Here is an 11,933-nt window from a genome sequence, read left to right on the forward strand (position 1 = left end):
ACGGGAAAGGCTCTGTATCAAAAGTAATTTTAATCAATAAAGTGCCGGCGTCCGATCGCCTCGGGAAGAGTCTCGAAGCGCCTTGCGGGGATTTTCCCGTGTGTCGTGTTAATTTTGTGCTGGTGGTGGTGGTTGTGACTGTGATTTGAGGGCTTTCGTGTCGTGACTTGTCGTGCGCGTGACATCATTTTGGGAACCGACAATAAAAAGCAGCTGAAATCAAACCAGTCTGTGTCAATTAATAAATTATTATCCCCAACCACCCTCGGCATGACTTGCTTACCATCGGGTGGTGGGGGGGGGGGGGGTGGGCAGGGTTTCTGCCTCTACTCTCTGGAACTCCATCCCCTTCCTCCCCTCTCTCTGACTCGCTCCCTCCTGAACAGCGCACAGATGGGGAACTCGACGACATGAAGGCGCTATACAAATGTAATTTTGTTGTTGTTGTTAACATCTCATCCGCAGGAAGGTGCCTGTGATGTTGCTTCCCTCCCCCCAGCGCTGGGCTGGAGCATCAGCCTGGACTTTGAGCTCAAAAAAGTCCCCAAACCTTAGGTTGAGGGTTGACAGGAGTGGGGGGGGGGTTGACATTTGCAGAATGATTGGCTTTAATCTGACTGAAGGTCAGAGATTGAGGATTTATAAACAAGTGAGAGGCTTGTCATCTCGGGGGAGAGAAACACTTGCTTTTTAACTAAAGGAATTTATGTAAAGCTCCTGTGAGGGAGACTGACTGGCCCAGCAATCCTGTTACTTTTCAACCTCAATGTCAGACAGACTGGCAGGGCGGGCAGGGCAGGCAGGCAGGGCGGGCAAGACAGGCAGGCAGGGCAGGCAGGACAGGCAGGCAGAGCGGGCAAGACAGGCAGGCAGGGCGGGCAGGACAGGCAGGCAGGGCGGGCAGGCAGGCAGGGCGGGCAGGCAGGCAGGGCGGGCAAGACAGGCAGGCAGGGCAGGCAGGACAGGCAGGCAGAGCGGGCAAGACAGGCAAGCAGGGCGGGCAGGACAGGCAGGCAGGGCGGGCAGGACAGGCAGGCAGGGCGGGCAAGACAGGCAGGCAGGGCGGGCAGGACAGGCAGGCAGGGCGGGCAGGACAGGCAGGCAGGGCGGATAGGCAGGCAAGACAAACAGGCAGGTCGGACGGACGGGACTCGAAGGGGAAGGGGAAGCGGGTTGGTTATTGGCTTGTTTGTGGGAGGGAGAAAGGTCAACCTCTTTAGAGTCATCACTACTGAACATTGCCACAGTGTGAGACAGAGAGTGTGTGTCACAGAGAAAATGAGACAGAGTGTGTGAGACGGAGAGTGTGTGAGACAGAGAGAGTGAGACAGAGTGTGAAACAGAGAGAGTGAACCACAGTGTGAGACAGAGAGAGTGAACCACAGTGTGAGACAGAGAGAGTGAGACAGAGTGTGAGACAGAGAGAGTGAACCACAGTGTGAGACAGAGATAGTGTGATAGAGGGTGAGACAGACCGTGTGTAAGTGTGTGAGACAGACGGAGAGTGTGAGAGAGAGTGAGCCGCAGTGTGAGACAGACGGAGAGTGTGAAAGAGAGTGAGCCGCAGTGTGAGTCAGACGGAGAGTGTGAGAGAGAGTGAGCCGCATGACAGGCGGGGATACTAACCAATATACTAACGAGCATTCACAAGGAGGAATATACTTTAACTCCATGGTGTACATATGTGATGAAAGCTTAGAGAGGTAGGGAGTGCCAAGGATTGGAGGGAGTTAAACAATAGAGAGAGTATCTTGAATCCGAACCGTTCTGTGACAGGAAGCCAGTGTACAGAAAAGTAAATCACTTCATATTTGGTTGTACAATCGGGGCTCTTAAGTGCTCAAAGCAAATTTCACAGGGAGGATCACATAGATCCGAAATGGAATTGAGAAACTACTTCCACATAATGTTGATGGTTTAATTCTTTCCTCTGATTCACTTGGATATATATCTGGCTGGAACATTGTGTTCAAATTGCTGCCAGCACATGTCGCTCCCAACCGAAGTGCCCTCTGGCATCTGAACGAGGTTTTCACAATCTGTCATAGACATGTCAGTTTTGTGTTCAAGTCGATTTCGTTACGTTAAAGACGTTAACGTCACGATATTGACTTTGACTTCGTGCCTGGCTTCTTATTGGAAATTTTATACATTTCCTAGATATTTTTTCAAAAGCATGTATTTCATCTGCAGCATGTTGTGCTGACCCAATTGGTTTAATTCTACAGAAATCATTACTGTACTTGAAACATGTATGTATATATATGTAAAATTCGGTCTTCCAATCGACAATTGTTTGTGTGGCAATGCTCTTTGTAATTAGTTGCCGCGTTTCACCGAAAAAATTACAGTGAACTCATTTCACAACATGTTCTGCGAAGCGCTTTTTGACGATTCGTAGGTATCAAAATTCTAATTCTGGACTGGAGACACTTATGTATGGAAATGGAATTGTGCACGTTCCAACATCACCATTGTCCCCACAGACTGACCTCCCAAAAAATATTGCAGAAAAAAACTCCGATTTGCAGATCAACATTATTATTTATTCAATTGTCTCGTAACTCGGCCAATATTATATGGCCGAATTGTGCTACACATGGCTGGGAAGCTTCCACGCACATCAAAGAACTGAGATTTGCAGGTGATGGAGAGTGTTTCAAACACTGACCTCAAAAGCGAGGTTACCTGAGTTCAATTCCCAGGCTGGAGTATGCCCAAGGCAAGTTTCCTTACTCCACCCACCGCTATTTCCCCATCAGAAAGCAGGAAATCGCTTGATAGACTGGCAGATCATATTTTTGGGAATAACAATCCCTCCATAAGAAAAAGACAATATAATAGTTTGTGAAACAATTCACGACTGTTTATGCTGTGTACAATCGGCTACTGTGTTTCGCCCACAAAATATATCGTCAATGCACATTACCGTATATCCTGGAAAGCGATTTGCATTTTCTCGAAGTCGTGATAAGGCACGATATTAAATGCAAGGTTGATTAAAATTATTATCATCTTTCTCCTCACAGCACAGCGCAGAAACTAGCGGATCACAATCGTGACTAAATGACCAAAGAACGTAATTGGAAAACCGTAACAGATTTCATTCAATGCATTAACCTGGCTTTTAGTTTTAGAAATTGAGCGAATGGAAAGAGCACACCATTTCTGAGCTCCTCTCTGAACTTCCTCTGGCTCACCGCATAAATACACGTGTTTGTGCCACAGCTGAAAAGCTGGAGCATAATCCCCACTTCTTGTCTGATGAACAACGGATCGTCGAGACCTGTGTAATAGTAGTTTGCCGTGATTCGGCCGTATATACCATTGACCACGTAAGTCATCCAGAGGAGGATAAAACTGCCTGAAACAGCGAAGAGTAAAATAATGGACTTCCTGCGACACTCCATCTCCGGATCCTTCCGTTTCCCTGCAATATTGCCCGACAGGAGTTTTGCACGGACTTTGCTGCTCACCAGTATGTGTCTGACAGTCAACGCATTCAAGAGCAGAATCAACAGGAATGGGAGCAAAGGATTCCAAATGTATATAAAGTAGGCATAGATTTTCCATCCTAGCAACAAGTTAAAGCTCTCAGTGTGGACACAGCCCCATGAGACGTTGTTAATAACGTAGCGAGGACCAAATATAAAATAATCACCAATGCTCCTCAAACAGTTTATGATAAATAATGTGCCGATCACCTTGACCGCGGTTTCTTCAGTACAAAATATTGTTTGCAGCTTTTGCCAACAAATGGCTATGAAGCGATCGAAGGTAAACGCAACTGTGAACCACACAGAGCAATCTGTGGAGGCCTTAAATAGAACTACATTGACACGACAAACCGGGGTGAAATTCAGCACCGTGGTGGCAAAGTAAATGTATCCAGTTCGGTAACATATCACATCAAATATCACCACCATCAGATCTGCCGCTGCCATGGCCACCAGGTAGCGAGTGACGCATTTGGAGAGACCGCACTTTCCTCTATACAGAATCACGATGGCCACTAGGTTTACTGGAAGAGAAAGAGAGAATACAGGTTCAGCAATTGCCACATTAATGCTTAGAAACCAGGTATATTGATATTCAGGAGCAAAATAAATGGAATTAGAAATGGACGGATGAATGATAAATTTGCTGCAATTCACTCCACAACCAGGACAGGCTGGAGTGGGATGAAAAGACAATTCCTTTCACAGGTTCTTCACAAAGACGTGTAAAAGACTGCAAACAGAAACATGTTACTCAGACCAACCTTCTTTGTCAGTGTTTATGTTCCGCATTAGTCGCCTTCCCCGACTCATCGTTCACTTTTCTGCATACCCATATAATCCTATCTACCTCACCTCTCTACCGCGCATTTTTTTTCAATCACCACTTATGGCTGTGTGTTCCGCATTCTCACTCATGAAGTAGTTCTTCCTAACTTCCCATTGGAATCACTTTAATATTATTTTGTTCTCCTGGTTACGCACTCCGTATCTTGTTTGAACAGACTATTGATGCTATACCCATCAAAAGCTTTTGGGGAGTAGTTTATTGTCTCATGGTCAGGAGCTCGCCTCGCAGAGTAGGCCATAAATTGCTGTGTGTCGTGTCAACCATTAAGTTCACAGTCATGACGTGGGGCTTGGACCTACGCCTTTCTGAAATATATGTGAGATTGCTACCGGTTGAGCCAGACTGGCACCAAGTTGCAGTATGCCTGTCAAGACAACGGTGAATTAGATGCGGTTGCATTAAACTTTTAGCTCCTTCAGGAAACTTCATCATATTACCACTCAATCTCTTCCTCACAGCATCTCTGCATCACCTGCTCCAGTTCTCAACACGGATGCGTGTCCTGCACTATTATGTCTCTGCCCTGTTGGCCTCTGCGTGAGAGGGTTTTGATTTCCAAAGCTATCGTTCCTGTGCAGTGCTGGTGGAGACGCTGCATTGACCGATATCAATGCACATAAATGTTATGTAATCAGAACCGATACATTCTTTACTCAATGTTCCTTGATACTCAACACGTACTGGTTACCTGAAGGGCTGCGAGGATGGGATAATAAATGTAAGTTATTGGAAGAATAAATGCCTGTCGATGCATTTTCTGTGAGAAACAAACAGAAGTGCTCGTGCAGGCCACACGGGTTCCAATCAACAGTGTATCAGTCAGACGGCTGACACGAGCTTTATTTAAACTGCTGGAAGAATTCCCGGTGAGATGTGAAGGTCTCCCGTGCTGCAATTTGTGACAATCTGTTGAACAATTCAATTAGTGAGCCTGAGTCTGTGACATATGACGTTTCAATCAGTGCAACCGCACATGAATATAAGAAAAACAAAATACCTGCCGAATATTTTTATTCCGCAGATATTTGAAAATCTGTCCTCTCCTGGGAAATGCCTCCAATGCGTGAAGGTTTGTTATTTTCTTTTTATGTATGTGGCCATTTGAGCAGCTAAACTGTTGACCGTCAAACTCAAAAAAACTGTGGAGATTTTTGCACATACCCAAACACCAACTGACTTAAAACACTGCGGAGACAGTTTTCGAATCACATCAAGTTGTTTCACAGAATGTAATGGAAACAAATGATCCCTTTCTTAATTAAATTGTGGGGCACAAAAAACTACAAATTGAAATACAAAACAGGAACAAGCCATAACGATAACAAAAATAATAGTACTAATAACAATGCTTGAATATGCTAAAGCACCGATCGCAACGGGAGGATGTCCATAAAGTGCTTCACAAGAGATATTATACTGAGCAGTAGCTCCGTATTTTGTGGGCTAACAAACAAAGACGTTTGCGAACAGCAACGTTACACTAACAGCCATGGATTCAGCAATTAAATGTATTTGGTCATTTCTCCCTTCTTTGGATCTCTGAAACTTGCTGACAGGTATCTGCTCCTGCTTTACCCAGATAATGCGCAAGATGACATGTGAAGCGCCTTTCACTTCAGGAGGACGTACGAAGGCGATGAACAGTCACGGATTAGGACCGAGCTGGGTGGTTTGGAGCAACTGGGATCAGGGAGGGTAGAGGGAAGAGATGGTGGTAGTGTGGCCGAAAGCACGGTCGACGAAGAGGGTCTTGAGGCGCTCCTTAAAGCAGCGAAACCAGGGAGCGAAGGGAATGTGGGATGGATTCCATTCATCCTCAGCCATTAGACTATGAATGGGGCCAGACTGACTGAAGACCCTACCATCATTGGTAGTGCATGCCGACATGGAACAGGCCGGAGTCTGTTGAACAGAAGGAACGGGCAGGTTCATAATGATTTGTAGCAGGTCGGAGAGGTAGGAGGTGGCAAGACCATGGAGAGCATTGAATGTAAGCACGAAAACTTTGAAATCGATGCTCAGGGAGGGGAAACCAGTGGCCTCTGAAGAGGGTGGGTGTATTGGGTTCACGGAGACTGGTGCGGGAGAGGACACGAGCTGCAGAGGTCTACATAATCTTTAGCATGTGGAGGGAAGATGGGAAGTTTGACAAGCTGGGTGTTGGCATATTCTGATGACTGAGGATGAATGAGAGGACCGTGAGAGTTCAAAGCTCAAACACTGCCACTGTTCAGTGCTCCTAGAAACTACACTGCATAAAAGCTCGAACCTCTCTGCAAGATCACAGCAACGTGATAAGGCATATATCAAAGGATATATTATTAAATAATTTTTTGCAGCTGCATGTTCAGCTCATCATCACTAATTTTGGCACTGGCCCAGAAGGATATGATAATTTAATAATCCTTGTGTTCAATATAGCGGCTTACACTTGATTCAGAAGAACCAAATCGCTCAAAAGCATTTCCATCAACGTGAATTGAATGTATATTCCGTGGCTGAAACGTGGAAGCGAATTGCATATAACAGTATCCCACATTCATGGATTGCGTGTCCAAGTTGTTATCATTTTTCAGTAAAGGTATTATCATCCCCAAGCCGACCCCCTCACCCCATTACCAACACCCTGGGAAGCTTTCTTACTGCTTGGAAAACAGAGGTATGTGAAGTGAGGAAACATGCCTAACGTTTCGCCCTGCCAGTGGATTCAATCCGGGTCCATCGCCTTTCCTCAGTCATTCACCTCACTGGGATCACACTCGCCTGATTCGATTCCTACCTCACAAACCGCCAGCAGTACATCTACACAAACCGCTTCTCCTCCCGCTCTCACCTGTTCACTTTCGGTGTACCCCAAGGAACCATCCTCGTCACCCTCCTCTTTCTGACCTACATGCTCCTTCTTGGGAATTTCATCCGCAGACATAGGATACATTTCCACATGATTAGAGATGACACCCAACTCTATTTTTCCAACAAGTTTTGCAGCATCCATTGGTGAGTTTCAGCCCAACGGACACTCACTGCAATCGCAATTCACATTGAAATTCACAGCCAGTGTCTGCCATGTTTACAATTACTTCAGCTCTCAACAGACAGATTATTTTAAACCTATATTGAAGCATATTTCAGAGTAGTGATTAAAAACAATTTTATTCATTTTAAAGATTCGTGAGCATACATACTTTTCCTTGGTGGACACCGGAGCAAGGACGGCGGTGGACGGTGGGGAGGGTTGGTGTGCGCGTTGGTTAGGGGAAGGGGAGGATGACAAAACCGCCACCAAATAGATTAATTTGAGGCTCTTTGAAAGACGTAGGAACTCTGAGATGGTTTTGCACAGTGAGGCGCATATTGATAGTGGGTGGGGATTTAGGGGTTTAGGGGTTGGGGAGGAGAAGGTGGGAGGGGTGGGATGGATGAAGCTACCGACANTTTTTGACCGAATAGTATGTTTGGGTCAGTTGGCTTGAAGGAGGTGGCGAAGGAAGGGCCGTGTAAGGCAATGAGGGCAGTTGAAATTGAAGGCATGATCGACGACGATGGCCTTCAGACCTGATTCGAAGCAGGTGAGGCAGAGGTTGTTAGTTGGATCAGGCGCCTCNTTTTTTCAATATATTCCGAAATATTCCTCAATTGGTTCTTTACTTAATGGGAATATCATTTACTTTTTCTTGGAAAATCAACGACTTTCTACCTTCTTTATTCCATGCATTCAAAGCATACTTGCACGAAGATATTTAGATTTACATATTTACATCTTGCCACTGAATGGATTTGCTGGAGCTGGAGGGAAGCGATCTTGTGCGCGATTGAAAGTGATCGAACGGCCAACTGCTGCTATCACAGCTCTTTCTGTTCAGAAAATACAAGATGTACAAGAAAGAACAAGATCATAAGTATTTGATAGCGGTGGGATTCCAACCCACGTCCCCGAAGAGACTGGAGTCTAAATCAAGTGTCTAAGCCCGCTCGGCCACGCTATCCCCTGCTTGCCCTTGTCTGCAAGATGAATTAAACCGTCATATCTCACTATTCATGTTAAAATTTCTCCTGCCAAGACAGAGAGCTCCGTTCATACTCCGACACACTGTTCACATTGCTTTCGTAAACGTTCACCAAATTTAGCAAATTCATCAATAATTTCAAATTGTTTTTTAACCCGTATTCAAACAAAGCATGTGTAGAAGCATTTGATTTTGATCCAATGTCCCGATATTAATCAGCTCACTGAAGTTTCCGTCGTGTAGTGGTTATCATGTGAGCCTCACACTCGAATGGTACCGCAATCGAAACCTGGAGGAAACATTTATTTAACATTTATTTAACAATAATTGACAAAATGCAATGCAGAGTGTTTGGGTTACACTTGGACCTCTAAAAATGGACAGTGGAGATGAAGCTAGGCGAAGTGCACGATAAGGTTATACAGTGAAAATTGAAAATAAATAGAGAGTGATTGCGGTGCATTTAACGAAGGTACTGAAGGTCAACAACATTGGTGACAACGGAAGGACGGGAAGCACACAGTGAAGGTCCGTGTCAGCTCAGTGCATCAGAACTCAACGGTGCCCGAGCAAAATTTGGCAGAGAATCTTCAAGTCTTACATCCCAGACATAGTTCATTCGGCGCATTGTAACTCTCTTTGGAAGAGCTACACAATTAGTGTCACTCATCCTTTCTTTCCCCACAGCCTTGGAGATGTATTCCTTTGAAACTATATCCAATTGGCTCATGAAAGTTACTGATGCATCTGCTTGCCCCACCCCGTCAAGCAATGCCATCCAGATGGTAACAACTCCGTGGTTAAATACGTTTCTCTGGCTCCGCATCAACCGTGTAGAAACAGGATTCCTGTCAGGAAAGCCTAGAACACGTACACCAAGTCCTTCCTTATCGGATCCATCCAAAATACATCTAAACCTGCAGGCGATAATTGCCTACTCCCACATCAAGAGAGACAGGTTCAAACAACAGGATAATCACTCACATGAATCCTGGAGATGGCTTTTGAATTACATCTAAGACGTTGGTCATATATTTCCTTGGATTCCAGCCTCAAAAAGGCTTCATAATCAATGAAATCAAAGTAGTTGAGTTTTACCCTTAGTCTTATGACGATCACTTCTCTCATCCTTTAAGCCACAATGTGAAGATGTCTCGCATATTCTTGTTGGCACTGTAATCCTGCAGGGTTATTCGGGATCAAATCATTAACCTTTGCTTCATGTCAAACAGTGACTATATGAAGCCATACCTTCACAAAATGGAAATCAGTGAAATTCCTCTGTATATCTGGATGCCCACTCGGGTTATCGTACATGTGTATAGATATTAGAATTCCACTCTGTAACAATGATATAGAGTTTGCCGCAGAAACGTGTAGTCCAGCTCTGGGATGACAGCTTCAATTCGAGTTGTCGTTTACTGGAGACGTTGAGTGCGATGCTCGCTGTTCACCCCACAGAGCAGCGTTCAGCGACTCGGCTTTAATGGCCTCCACATCTGCTGCCTTACTGTCAGCCAGGCAATGGCCTGCCATCTACACCATCTTCCATTACATCATGCTTGCCATGGCCGCCCACTACACCTGCTGCCATATCATTAGGCAGATTTTGCAAAGCAGAATCCGTCAACTGTCTGGCACTGAGTCTCATTGAGTTCTAACAGCTCAAATCAGACCTCTTGTTTTCCTATGAGCGAGTGATTTTTGGTCACGATTGATACAAAGCTAATTAGCTTTTGTTGACCATTACTGTCAGGCAATTAAATTTCTTGTTGCTATTTTTCAGTTGCATCCCAATGTCTCGTCTCCAATATCTGCTACTTAAATATTCACCCAGCATATACGATGACACTTCAATGGTGATTTTTGACATTATGCCATTGTACGCGTCAGAAATAAAGATATTGTTTGATTTGTTATCTACGGATGACTGTACTTCACAAATCTTCCCTCTACAGACTGTAGATCATTAACTGCAGTGGTATATTGAAGTCTCAACCAGTTGCACACAGAAGTGTTCCGCAAATACGTGTGGTTTGAGTGACCCATTCATATATTTTTTTACTTTTTGTAGGAAATATCTCCCCGAGAAAGATATCCTCCAATCCAATAGATGGTTGTGAGGCGAGTGCTCAAATCATTGATCCACGTGAAACGGCAAAAAACGATTGGGCATTGGAGACTGTCAAATAATGCCATGATGAAAGTTATAAGTTTCGAAAATGGCGATGAATATGGGAAGAGAAGGCCTAAGTTGATGCAATTCTGCAGTAGAATTTCCAACGTAAGAGCATGATACGAACGATGTTGGGACTGGAGGAATTAAGCTGTAAATAGGAGTAGGAAGAAAGGTTCATCAAGCGATGACTGGAGAACAGTGCAAAAGAATTATTCATATTTATGTTTATTAACATTTAAAAAGGTTCTGTTTGTACAACTTGTTTTTCATTTCTCTATTCACAAGTTTCTACTCAACTGACGTCCGTTGACCACCTCGTTCTTGATTGTGGCTTGGAAATATCTGTAAATCAAAACAAACATCTACATTTCCGAATTTTGTGCAACAGGTTTATCTAAGGATGCTGGCGTTACAATGTTGATTGTCTGCTACATATAACGTGAACATATTTTGACTTATATGTACTCCTTGTCAAACCGCACGCAATATCTGTAGAGCATTAATCTGCACTGATTTTAAACCTGAGAATATTGTTGCGCAACATTAGATAACAACACAGTGGAATGAATCCGCTCGAATAAAGTGTATCATCATCACAAGATAGAGAAGAAAAATGACACACATGACTGGACAGAATGTTAGTACAACAATAAAAACATATTACATTTAAATAACGCCTGTCACTTGGGGAGGACGTCAAAAGACCACAGACTGTTTCCGTTTTCTTCTCTCACTTCCCTTGTGTAACTTGAATTTTTTACAAGAAAAGCACGAAAACACGAAAAATGGCGGTTTAAATATCATACTTGCAATTAGTTAAAATTACTAGCCGAAAGGTGAGTCGAACCTAGGATTAAGATTGTTTGGGGCGAAAAAAGGCTTACTGAGGGTTGTCTGGCATTCTGTTTGGTTTCCGGGCAGTTAAGTGGAATGTCTGTAAGTCGTGCAGATATAAAGACACATTTTCTTCATGAAGAGGCAAATCTTGCGGAAAGTGGCTTCAGTGAGAGTTACGTTTTAAAAATAGATATGAAAAATACTACGCCTGTTTGAAAATCTCCAACTTAACGGTAAGAATGAAAGCATTTCGAAATTTTTATTTTACTGAATGCAATGAAATAAGTCTTTACTCAGTTTGGAAACTGAATTCTCTCGTATCAGGTTAGAATTTGATTCTGTAACATGAATGGAACTTACTGAACAATAAACCGGAATACAAAACGATAATTACATAGCGCCTTTCACATCGGGAGATTAGTGAAGCTCATTGAACTTCATTGTACATACTCTTGGTGCTGTGTCCTGTTAAACACTCAGTTGATGAACGATTATAAAAGATTATGGAGTTCAAAATTATGCGTTGTTGTTGCGTTTGTTTATGGCTTATCAGATGAGCCAGG

The sequence above is a fragment of the Callorhinchus milii genome, unplaced genomic scaffold, assembly GCF_018977255.1.
Source record: "Callorhinchus milii isolate IMCB2004 unplaced genomic scaffold, IMCB_Cmil_1.0 Scaffold29, whole genome shotgun sequence".
In the NCBI taxonomy this organism is placed as follows: Eukaryota; Metazoa; Chordata; class Chondrichthyes; order Chimaeriformes; family Callorhinchidae; genus Callorhinchus; species Callorhinchus milii.